The sequence below is a fragment of the Ambystoma mexicanum genome, chromosome 10, assembly GCF_040938575.1.
Source record: "Ambystoma mexicanum isolate Mex_15411 chromosome 10, UKY_AmexF1_1, whole genome shotgun sequence".
In the NCBI taxonomy this organism is placed as follows: Eukaryota; Metazoa; Chordata; class Amphibia; order Caudata; family Ambystomatidae; genus Ambystoma; species Ambystoma mexicanum.
In genome coordinates, this window is record NC_090932.1 from 781486910 (window position 1) to 781499799 (window position 12890).

Consider the following 12890-nt stretch of genomic DNA (forward strand, 5'->3'; position numbering starts at 1 on the left):
TCTCCAGAAGCTTCGCCGGGTTCTCAGACTTCTTCTTACTCGAGCCAGAGCGTTGGCTCGTGGATGATGGCGCCGGGGAGGGTGCGCCCTGCCTGGCAGCCAAGGAGCCCGATCGTTCGGCGCTCCCGGTGCCCGCGGTGCTTAGCCTTTTGTTGGGCCCCCATCGCTGGGGCACCCTCACAGGACTTAGAAGACCACTCGGACTTCTTTTTCTTCTTCTCGCCTGGCGGGCTCTTACCTTCCAGCCAGTTGGCGAGACTGAGGTGGCGATCCTTCATGGTCTGCTCCGACATGTTTCCACAAAACGCGCAGACCTTCTCCTTGTGCGTCTTGTCCTCATGGAGACAATAGAGGCATAACGAATGCTCGTCCTCCTTGAAAACGTTCTGAAGCTGGCATCCAGGGCAGGTCCTGAACAGCTTTCCGGGCGTCGAGCTTCCTTTCTGCTGGGCCATGACCGGGGTAGGCCTCGGAACTTCTGGAATCCTCCAAAAGCGTAACTCAACGAAATCATTACCCTTGAGGGGCGTAGAAACTCTGAAACGGATCCCCGTTGATCGGATGTAGACACGGTGGAGCTTGAGGCTCTATTTAACCGAAAAATGAGAAAATCTCCTGAAAAAAGCGCAAAAACGCAGCAAGAGCTACAGCACGAGGTCTCCCAACACTTGAACGTGCGGTAAAAATCTGAGGATGGCTGCCAGGGGCGGGGCTTAGGGAGAGGGCAGTCATTGGCTGGGGGCAGTAAGACCCAGAGACCAGTGATTGATTACTACTAAGAAAGACAGATCAGAAACGACACTGATACTGATACTGATTTTTTCTATACCGAGGATTCCGGCCTGACGACGGGGAATATTCATGAGCATGTGAATCCATGCCAGACCCCATGCTGGAGAACTGTGCTGTGTCTGAACCCTGACTGGCAGGTACCCAACAGATTATGGGCTTCAAGGTGTGATTGGAGTTGCGAGTAGGCGGTACGTTCTAGAATTATTAGGAGGTAGGGCACCATCTTAATGGGGAAGATGTTGGTGGGAAGGTTGTGGTCGAGGGAGGGTTTCTCCAGGAGTGGCATGACCCAAGCTTCTTTGATGAACTGGGTACGGTGTTGGATTTGAAGGCGGCGCTAATGAAGTTGGCAACGGTGGGAGCAAATGGCTTAGCGCACATTTTGACAAGGTCGGCTGTGCAGATGTTGCCAGAGCAGTTTGAGGCGTTCAGGCGTTGGATGGTGGGGAGCACCTCAGTCAGGGAAACAGAGAAGTGAACAGGGCCGTAGTGGGAGTGATGGATTCAAAGGGGGCCAACACCAAGGTGGGGGGAGGGCACTGAGGTTTTGGGAGCAAGGGCTGACTGAATGTGGGACCACCAGGCTTTGTTTTTAGTATTTTTAGGGACGTGGGGGGGATTCAAACTCTAAGGCTACTTGTCAGGGTCCGGCTTGACTGAATTCCACAGGAGCTGATGCTGGCCCCACAGACCCTCACCAGGAGTTCACCTCTCAACCCTTAAGTCTAAGCTGAGCTGAAAACCCCAAGAAAGGGAAAGGGGAATTTGGAGAAAATAACGGAGACACTGCAGCCCTGCAACCTTCTGGTAGGCTCTGGTATCTGTAGTAAACAAATACACTTGGCTACTTATATGATAATATAAACTTCCTTTCTAAAAATTTTCTAAACAAACTCTAAACTCTTTACCTCTTAAATCTCAGTAAAAGACTTGGAGGCTAAATATCTGTGTGGAATATCTTGTAAAATAATATCTTGCTTAGTGCATATAGTTCAAGCCACTCAAGTCTCTTTAGAATCCTAAAGTGATCACCATTGCAAACACCTTACAGACTTAGATATTCTTCTTGCTTTAAAGTTCTTTTCACTCTATGTAGTTTTTAATGCTTTTATAAAATGCAGTCTTTCTGAAGTATTGAATTCCATTTGCATAAATTACATTAAATAGATACTCTTTAGCTTTCTGGAATGCTGCTTTCCTTCTGCGTGTGAATTGTTTCGTTATTTCCACATAAAAACATAGTTTCTTTCTTGATAAGCGTATGCGTTGAACACGTGAAATCAGAAGACGTGAAGAATTGTGCTCGCGTTTAAAATACACACACGCATCTTAACAAAACACGCACTTGTGAAAAAATACGTATACGCGATAAAAATAACACGCTAGTTAAAATGGACTCGCGCTCTATCGCTACCAAACACACGCCGAAAAACGAAACGTAATTCACGTAAAATAGTTCACGCGTTTAAAACAACTCACGCTTAGTTAAAATGGACTCGCGCTCTATCGCAACCCAACACGCGCTTTCTTATGAAACGTCTCACGTTAAAAATGTACAGGCGCTAAAATTCACTTGCGCAATTCATTTGGCACGCGCTCTATCGCTCTGAATACCCGCGCGATTCCAAAAACACGTAAACGACGACACGCGAACTCACGTACACATTTAACAGTCTTGAAGTAAATTACACGCAGTTTATAACTTTAAACTTCAACGCACAATCTTCCAACTTGTTTCCTTATAGTAGCTTAACTGTAAATGTCTCTTTTCTCAATTAATTTTGAAACTTGTTAACTAAGTTTTCTTATAAAAGAAAATGAAAGTTCACTGTGAAAATCTTAAAATGAACGATCCCACCTGATGTCTTCTGGTTCATACAGGATCAGCAAATGATATTCTTACTTCTTTGGTAAATTTTCTGAACTCTGAAAGGGCCTTACTTAAGGAGCTTAACTAATGTACAACCAGCCACTGAATTTCTTTGGATGAAAGGCAGTTTAGAATCTTGCTCACCTCCCAAGAATCAAACCCATTGTCCTTTCCACCAATCAGGCAAACCAAACATATTGTTCCTTTAACCAATCAGACTAAGTTTCTTTCTCTCCATCTTGACTTGGGCAAACACAATGTTAATTCTATGTACAAACTCTTCCTGTTACTCTTCCTGTTACTAACCCAGCCAGTCCTGACAGTGCCCCCCTCTTCAAAGCCCTGTCCCAGGGCCTGGCTTAGCAGGGAACTTTTTGTGAAACTGTCTCATCAATTGAGGGGCATGTACATCTGTTTGATCCTCCCAAGATCTTTCCTCAGGCCCGTATCCCTTCCAGTCAATAGGATACTGCAAGGTACCTCTAACAATCCTGGAATCTAAGATTTTCTTAACTTCAAACTCTTCGTCATTTTCCTCTGTGTAAACTGCTGGTGGGGGTTTTCCCAATCTAGTTCCTGACACACAAGGTTTCACTAAGCTGACATGAAATGTAGGGTGACTTTTGATACTTGCGGGTAATTTCAGTCTGATTGCTACAGGATTTATTATTCTTTCTATTTCAAATGGACCAATAAATCTCGGACTAAATTTAGTTCTTCCCTTTAAACGTAGGTTTTTTTGTGGACAACCAAACTTTTTGACCCACCTGATAATGTGGTGCTTTGACGTTTTCTATCAGCAAATGTCTTAAATCTTTTTCTCTAAAGTTTCTTTAGCTTTCACTAAACCATCTCTAATACAAGTTAATCGCTGCTCAACCTCTGGATTGGAATACTCAGATGGCAACACTTCTTTCAAAAATCGTGGATGGAAACCATAATTGCTAAAAAATTGAGAATACTTAGTAGAATCCTTGACAGAATTGTTATAGCTAAACTCTGCTAGCCAAAGAAGATCTACCCAACAGCCTCTTTCTTGCCAAAAAAGCTCCAATATATTTTTTCTAACTCCTGATTTACTCGCTCTGTTTGGCCATTGGTCTGTAGATGATAACATGAAGAAAGCTTTACCTCAATTCCCAACTCTGTACAGAAGGCTCGCCAAAACTTAGAAATGAACTGAGACCCCCTATCTGATACAATATGTGTTGGTAGACCATGCAATGTACCACTTCTTGCAAAAAACTTTTTGCCAGATTGCTTGCAGAAGCCTCTCCTTTCATGGGAATGAAGCTTTAGTTAGTTAATCCACAACTACTAATACTGTAGTGTAACTTTGATCTTTAGGAAGATCTACAATATAATCCATAGCGATTGTAAACCAAGGACTAGGGGGTACTGGTAACGGATTTAGTAACCCAGATGGTTTTCCTCCTCCTGACTTCACTCGAGCACAGACTTCACATGTTTGCACATAGTCCTCAATTTCTTTTTTCATTTCTTTCCACCAGAACTTCCTGGAATTCGTAAGACAATTGAACTAGTTGAAAGGGTGACCCACCAACTCCGATTCATGACATTCTTGCATAATTTCGTTTTGCAGTTCCTTACTTGGAAGGTAAATTTTTAGAATGGACACATGGAAATCCTTCAACTAAATGTCTTCCAGAATCCTCCGCTAACCAAGATTGAATCGCCTCTTCTGGTAATTCCTTTTGAATTTTCTTAAGAAGCAGATTCTCTTCCTTTGTAGTACTTAGAATAAAACTATCTTCTGCAATCACTGGTTCTGGTAATAATTGATTTTCAACTTCTTCCGAAGAACCTTGTCGCGATAAAGCATCCGATTTACCGTTTAACCGCCCTAGCTTGAATGTTATCACAAAATCGTATTCTGAAAAGAAGAGTGACCACCTTAGTTGTCGAGGTGATAGTGTTCGAGCTGATTTCAAAAACAGAAGATTTTTATGATCGGTTAAAACGGTTACTGTGAATCTTGCTCCTAACAGATAATGCCTCCATTCCTGAAAGAGCTCTCTTGCATTGGAGCTTGCTTCGGTAATTCTGACGTTATATATATATATATGTTGACGATGGATGTTTTGTTAGCACTGTTGGCTGAGAATTGGTGCAGTCACACTGGGTGAGACTACACAAGACTTGATCTGTTTGGTATTAGGTAACCCACCTTTTGGTATAGATCTGTACTAAACAAGTTGTTAATGTGACTGAGCAGCCAGGCCTATCTCAAGAGGGGTAAATGTGAGATGTACAAATGTATTGACGGATTTCAAGTAACCAACACTTCACTCACGGTGGTTTCAGTTATAAAGAGTTATTTAACATCAGTTTTAGTAAAGCATTCTTTAACAGTCAAGCAAACTTTGGAATTACTTTTTAAAATCAATAAAGCTCGTTAATACTCTTTGGAGATGCCAATACCTATCTCCTAGACCCTGAAGTGACTTCCATAACAAGGGTAGTTTTGCATCAATATATCACACCAATATACTTTTTAGATTCTGAGTTTCACAACGGAAGGGTTAAGGAAAAATAGAAAGGTTCTAACAGTTTCCAATAATGTGAGGACAACTGAATCCTCTAATGAAATCCAGGTAAGCCTTTCCCAGCAGTAACAGAATTTCAACAAGCTACAACCTATGGAGGGACATGCATTGCCAAAGTCAATGGATTCAGAAAGGTACCTTTAAGCCATGACAGCCCAAGTCACTTGGACGAAGTCAATGGTTCTGATACACTTCTTGGATAAAAGACTTTCACAAAAATCAGATTATTCAGAAAATCACTGTAGAGACACAAGCTGTTAGGCCAGCGCAAAGGAAGTTGGAATCAACTCAGAAAGTTAAGCAAGTGTTGGCCTCAAGAGGCAACATGACTTAAGGGAAGAAGGCAAGTGCCTCCAATCCCAAAAAGGCACCTCTAGTTACAAGAAAAGTGGTCCAGCTGGATTCAGTCTTGCTGCAGCCAAGCAGACCCCGTTTCCAGAGCCTTAGTCATGGTGACAAGAGGGAAGACGTCTGATGGACTCCTGCGGCAGTACTCAGGAAGGTCACTGTCAGCTACAGGCTCTCTTCGATTCAGCAGCACTTAGCAAACAGCACTGATGCAGAACAAATCTCTGGCTGGACTTTTCTTGCTCCCTCGATCCTGGACACTGGTGAGGGGACACTGGATCGGGATTTCCTGCTCCCAGACAGTCCTTAGCCAGCTCCTGGAGCTTTCAGCCGGATTTGGCTCCGTGGAAGAAGTTGCACTCGGTTATGGACACTCGACCCCTGGCATTGGGCTTCTGCAGCAACAGATATGAAAAGCAAGTCGGGAATTGCACCAAAGTGGAGTACGTCTTGGGGTTAGCTGGTCCGATTATGGGAAGAAGTTGTCCCTTCCGGAGCTTGTGTTGATTCAAAAAAAGGAGGTCAGCAGGGCTTCACCGGTACTTCGAGCACCAGGATGTTGCAGCAAGCTTCTCTTCAAGGTTTCTTTGTCGGATGTTACTCCAGTGGTTGGCTCTGCCTCTAGTCACAAAACCCTTGCTGTTTAAGCAAGTTTTCCCATTTATGCTCAGACTAGGCTATCATTCACAGAACAGGGTGGCTGCCTTTTACAGCCAATCAGGACTGGCTTCGTTGAGGCACTCCTAGAGACAAAGGACAGGGGAGTTTCAGCACCCTCCCCTCACTTCCTGCCCTTCCAGACACACTGGAGCCAGGGGTAGGCTTCAGGGCTGAAACCCGAAAAACCAGAAAAAAGGCAAATCACACAAATGGCTCAAACCGGTCTCACAGCACAGAGCAAAAGCCAAAAAAGACCTCACAAATTTGGCCTTGAAAGTCACATTTGGTTATGTTGTGCAATTGAAATGGGAGTGTGCTCTGTAATTGAAATTTGGGTGTGTTTTGTAATTTGAAATTTGGGTGTTTTTCACATTACTTTGGCCATAAATTGTAACCGGCTAGCCCAGCGACTGCTCCTTGCTGTTTTTCTTGCATATTTCTCTTACTGCCTCCTCTCTTTACTTGCTCATGGCGTTCTGTATTATCCTATCTATTCTAACTGCTTCTCTATTAACTATCCTTCCCTTCTCACTAAGTCTGGCAAGAAGAAATTCCAAAAGGATATCTTGGCTTCCAACCCAGGTCTCCCCATCACCGATACCTATTCCAGCGCCTCTGCCAGCCCCCTTCTCTCCCCCACTCCTTCCTGGCTTGCTTATCCTCCCCTCTGCCACCCCCTTCCTCCTTCTCCTCCTTTCCCCTTTTCTCACTGCATGAGGTCGCTAGACTAGTCCGATCTATGAAAGCCTCATTGAAACAGAGGACCACATCGATACCCTCGCTCAAGCCCTTGCCGATTTCTGTACCTGCTCCTTTGCACCTGGATCTTTCCCCTCCCTCTGAAGCCCTCCCTTGTGCATCCTCTCCTCAAGAACCGCACAGCTGATCCCTCTTTTCCGGCCAACTATCGCCCATTACTCCTTTTGGGGAAGCTCCTTGAAAAGCTGGCCATCTCAGCTTAACCTTCATTCCGACTGTTGGCTCTCTCCATGACCACCAATCTGGTCTCAGAGCCGCCAGAAGCACGGAAACTGCTCACCTGAACATCAGTGAAGACCTGCTCTTCAACCTTGACCAACTTTCCCTCCGTCCACATCCTACTTTAGCTCTCCCCTGCTTTCGACACAGTCAACCATACAATCCTGCTCAATCGTCTCCGTGACAACCTGGGCATCACTGATCAGGCTCTGGCCTGGCTGACGTGTTTCCTTTCTAATCGACCCTCCCAGTTACAACTTAGGTCCTTCCTAGCTTCTGTCTTGTTCTCTACCTGTGACGTTCCCAAGGGGTCTAATCTCTCGCCTGGGCTTTTGAACCAATAGCTGGCAACTCTCGCCTACTGCATTTCCATTTTCTACTCAAACTTCCAGTGCTAGGCTGATGACCCAACCCAACCCTTCGCGCTCAGGCACCACCTCTTTCCGTCATCTCAGATTACCTAATTGGTGTGCCGCCAATGATCTTTGTCTAAATGCCAAGACTGAGATCCTCCTCATTGGTACACCTTCACCATCCTTTCCCTTCACTTTCTGGCCTGCGTCCATTGGCACTCCTACCCTGCGAGGCTAAGAATCTTGGGGTTATCTTTGACTTCACACTTTCCTTCTCCGCACACATCTGACATCTCTAAAAAGTCAAACTTCTTACTGCACCTCTTTAAAGGTACTCTGCCTTTCCTCTCCTTCCCTCAGAAGCTTACTGACTCCCAAGCGCTGGTTCTCTCTAGGTTGGATTACTGTAACTGCCTCTTTCTTAATCTACCTGCCTCCACTCTCCACCCTTTACAACTAATCCAGAACAGGACTGCAAGACTTGTCCTTGGCCTCAAGCCCTAGGATCGTATCTCTCCAGCTCTGACATCCATTCATTGGCTCCCAGTGGATGCAAGAATTAAATTGAAAACCCTCTGCAGTGTCCACAAGGCTTTCTGGGGCCTGGATTCAAAAGAGCTTCAACTATCCCCCTGTAAATACCTCCCGCCTCAAGACCTTCACTCCCCTACTTTTGACTCCCTCCGGGTCAGTGGTTTCTCAAAGAAACAAGCTGGGGGCAGATCTCAGTCTTCGGCTGGGGCCTCCCTTTGGAACAGCCTCCCGGCAACCTTGAAACTTCAGGAAAACCTTCCCTGGTTCCAAAAGCACCTAAAGACCTTCCTTTTCGCTTCCGCCTTTGCCCCTCTTCTCCCCCGCTGATCTGTTCCCTCTCTTGGCACCGTGCACCTGGCCACCCTCTGTCCTTCGGGCCCCAGGTACCTGCTCACCCTGCCTCCGGGCCACAGTGCCCTACTTTGCTTCTGTACTTATCAGATATACCCTATCTGACTAATCATGCACTTGCCGGCTGCACTACCACTTTCCATTGCCTGTATTTATTTCACTTATTTATTCTGTTGGGTCCTCTGTTCCGCACTTCCCACTTCTTCCCCTCCCCTCCACGTTCCCCTTTTCTGTGCACTTGCGCATTCTGAATGTCACTGGGCCTAGTAAGATTGTTTTTGTTCTCCCATGTTCCCCTCCCTTTGCTTGGTCGTGCTCTGTAACACTTGTGTATGAGCGCGATAAAGAAAATATATCTGATCATATCAAACAGAAAATGGCAAAAGAAGACAGGGGCCATTTTGACAAAATGGACACCCATGGGTGCTGTACTGCCGCTGAGGGTTCAGCATGCGGTTAAAAAATAAAAGTACACTGGTAGTAAAAATTAAACTACTGCCAAAAGCCATTTAAAAGTAGTGAGGGTAACACAAACTGTTACATGAGAAAGTAGGATAAGGGGCTACAAGTAACCCACAGCACATCACATAAAATGGTGTGTGCTGGACCTACAAAGAGAAAAAGTTAAGATCAATTTCACCTTACTATTCTAAACCTTAAGAGAAATCCAAAGGATTTATCAGTGAGACTGCACTGAAGGTGCAGTTTGCCACCATACAAAAAGCACATGCCTATGGAGTTTGTCAGACTCCAAAAACAGTGAATACAAAATCTAAAACAGGGAAAAAACACGAGCGAGTGAGAAAAAGGTCCCACTCTGTCCAGGGATAAAATTAAGAAGTCTTGAGTCCAGCAAAAGAGCTCGGGGTCTCTAAGGTTGAAGGGAATTAGCACAGAAATGAAAATTCTCCATAACTAGCAGAGCAGCTAAAAGCTACCTTCTTAGCACGGGTAGGATTTTTTCTCCATAGATTTCCAAGTGCGTGATTTTGTTTGCAGAGGGAGATTGATTCTTCTGTGAACCGGCTCTGGTAGTTACTTTGAGAGGGCAGTAGAAACGAGAAAAAGTAGAAATGAGAAACAGAAGAAATCTCAGCTGCTTGTCAGTGAGACTTGGACACTTCATGTAAGAAACACAAATGATACTAAATGGAAAAGTGATACAAAAGTACCTCTGACACTTTTCAGATGAAGTGTGCAGCTTAAAACAAGGACATTCATAATTGGGGGAGGCTGTAGGGGTGGGGTGACAGTTTCCACCTATACCAGTAGCCTTAGGGACTGACCAGGCCCCCCCCTCAAAATATGAATGAAGCAAAGAAAGTAAAGAAAAATACTTAACTTCAAAAGTCAGGAAAGGAATCAAAAAGGGGGGGCGGGGGGGATTTCGAGGTCAATGGATTGGAGGGAAGGCTGCAAAAAGAAATCTTTACCACACTGTGGTAGGCATTGTGCAGAAGAATCTACATGATCAGCATATTGCTGCCACCAAGATAACAGAACACACCAAACGGCTAGCCAATGTGTTATCAGGCCACAACATGTAGTTAGTTTGACTTGCTGGAAGACCAGACTACATTTCAAACTCACTGTATGATAATGCCCCTTTTCAAACAAAGAACTAACAGTGATGGGTCATTGCCAACGTCATCGGGTCCCTGCCCTCCCAGTTGCACACTTGCACTGCCTCCTGCCAACCCTGCACTTGGAGCTGTATCTGCAACCCTACAGTCTCCCTACTTGCACTTATCTTACACTTTTTGTCTGCACTTAATCCCTGCACTGTCTGCCACCTTTTGCCCGCACTCTTTATTCTAGGTCTTTGTCCTATGTCTCACACTTCTCCTCCTCCCCTTCCCCTGGCACTTTTCCCCTTCCCTCTCCCCTGTACTTTCATGGTTTCAATGTCACTTGGCCTAGTAAGATTGTTGTCTTGTCCTCCCTTGTTCCCCTCCCTTGCCTCGTCACACCTTGAAACACTTGTATATAGGTGCTCTATGAATAAAACATATCAAGACACAACCAGTTTCCTCCATTCTGGACGATGCAGCAGCAAAACCGCTACAGGGCCACCCCATCTTTATAGCACTTGTGTGGGAGTGAGTGGCCAGTAGCCCCCCCCCCCGGTCCCTCCTTTCCTTAGCACAAGACTTGGACCATGTGCCTCCAATGGTGGGGAATGCCCCGTCGCCCTTATGTCATGCCAGCATCGGTTGGCACTTGCGTAGATGGGGCCGTTGCGCAGGACAAAGGGCATCCATTTTTGTGCCCCCTTGACTCCATCTTGGTAACTAGGCATCACTGCAATAATACGAAAAGGCTCCTCTCCCCTTTGCATGCGGCACAGAGCACACAGCACACATGGCCCCCACCTTTTCTCTCACTGTGTCTGGAAAACTCCCAACCCCATTCTCACGCTGAAGCCGGAGGTAATTGCAACAAAGAACAAATGTAACATCTCACTCTTCCTCTGAAATCACTGCCCCGCGTGTGAACCGACTTGAGCCAAGCGCTATGGCTCATCCATCTCCACAAAGCTGTCCATGCACCCTCACCCTCGCTATTGGAAAATTACTGCCAGTATAACCCTGTGTCCCGGCAAGGTATTCTTTTGATGTACCAGATTTGCAACCTCGCCATGGTGCCCACCCAGCGGGCCCCCAACTAACATTAGACCTCTGATGCAGTATATTGTCTACGACTAATAACAAATGCCAACGTGCCTCAGATTCTTTATGAGTCCAGACCCTAGCTTCAATCAATGTTATCATGATGGTCAAGACCCTTTAACCTAATGCTCTATATAAGCCGCCGTTATTAATGGTGTAAATATATGTATGAAGTTTATAGATTTACAATGATTTGTTCAAAAGAGTTGCCATGATCATTATTTAGTCCATGCTTCACGAAGATGTATTATGTTAGCTTAGTTAGTGGCCACCCCGTTTCACGGCAACCTGACCTTCACCCCTCCTGGACACGGACAGCCGGTCCACATGATGTTCACCCTCCCGTCAAAGGAGCAACCAATCCGGATGAAACAGTGTCGTCACAACTATATAGTGCTAGGACTGTCCAATCCTGTGCCGAATTAGTAGTACCCTATGTTAATTGTGTGACCTATGAGGATTTGTCTCTTTATAATGTGATGTAATTGAGATATTTGTCAGAGCGCTCTCTCGGGCAGCAGAGTTTTTTGGGTGCGAATTATATAAAAGATATTTTGAAGTCTCGCAACCTGTTCTCTTAGCCTCATTCCCCGTCAGGGGTGTGTCTCATTTATTCTAAATTGCACGTCTAAGACGGGGAGGGCTCTTACACACTCTTGGAATCCAAATGCACAAACCAGCTTCCAATCAGTTACTGTACCATTAAAACATTTGGGGTCATCCAATCAATGCTGGTCACCACCGTAAAAAAAACATAACCAGGCTTCTTCCCTTAGGAAGAAACAGGTTGCCAATGTGGCAGTGAATACCAAACACCTGTTTAAACATCTAGCTGGATCAGAGTGTGGGTCTTTTGAGCAACCAACTTGGAGTCTGGGAGCCGGGAACTTTAATGCCAGGTATTAATTTCCCTGCTTACAAGTGAACTGCCTTGTTTTGGTCACACTGTACTTCCAAAGTAGGGGACTCAAGAGGACCTGCAAAAAAAAAAAAAAAAAAAGCTTTTTTTCACAAGGATAAGTAAAGTGTTGGTGGCTAGAGGAAAGAAAGACAAGCTATTTGGGGAACACTGATCTTGAAGGAGAGGCCAAGGGGAGGCTTTTAAACAAACACCACTGGTCACGCATGCACTCCCAAGTTACATTGCTCAGAATTCTAGTCAATGAGGGCCTGGGTGTTGAATGGTGAAAAAGGGAAAGCAAAAATGTCAGGCCACTCAAATCAGTCCAAGATTTTAGACTCATCACTTGCAAATTACTGGGATAATATTAACCAGCTGACCGTTCCCATCTCAGACAACCTTTGTTACAAGCAAGTCATTGTTAGGCAAGATTGTATGTAGTAACCCTGTGGGAGACTACACCAGCCTTGTCCTCTTAGCAATAGGTAACCCAACCTTTGGGTTGCAACAAGAGTTTTACAGCGACAGGTATTCAAATAACACTTTTACTCAAGGTTTCTTGATAAAATGTATTAAACAGTCAATTTTTAAAATAAGCCTTCTTTAGAAGGGAGCAGTATGCAGCACTTAAAATACACTTAGCGAAATACTCCTCTGTGACACTGCACTAAATGTGCAGTTTGTCACATTGTAAAAAGATGATGCCTATGGAGTTTGTCAGACTCCAAAACCAAAAGAAACAGTTTAAATCGAATACAAATACATGACAGAGTGGGGAAAAAGGTCTCACTCTCTCCAGGATGAAAATTAAAAGTCCTAAAGTCCAGCAAAAGAGCTCCGAGTCTAAGGTACAAGGGAATTAGCAAA

At 44.9% G+C, this 12890-nt stretch overlaps 1 protein-coding gene across 2 annotated transcripts in view; it reads right to left on the reverse strand.

The window, feature by feature from the left end:
- CCNL1 (cyclin L1) overlaps positions 1–12890 on the reverse strand; it is a 319029-nt gene that overhangs the window by 120390 nt on the left and 185749 nt on the right. The window lies entirely within an intron of this gene.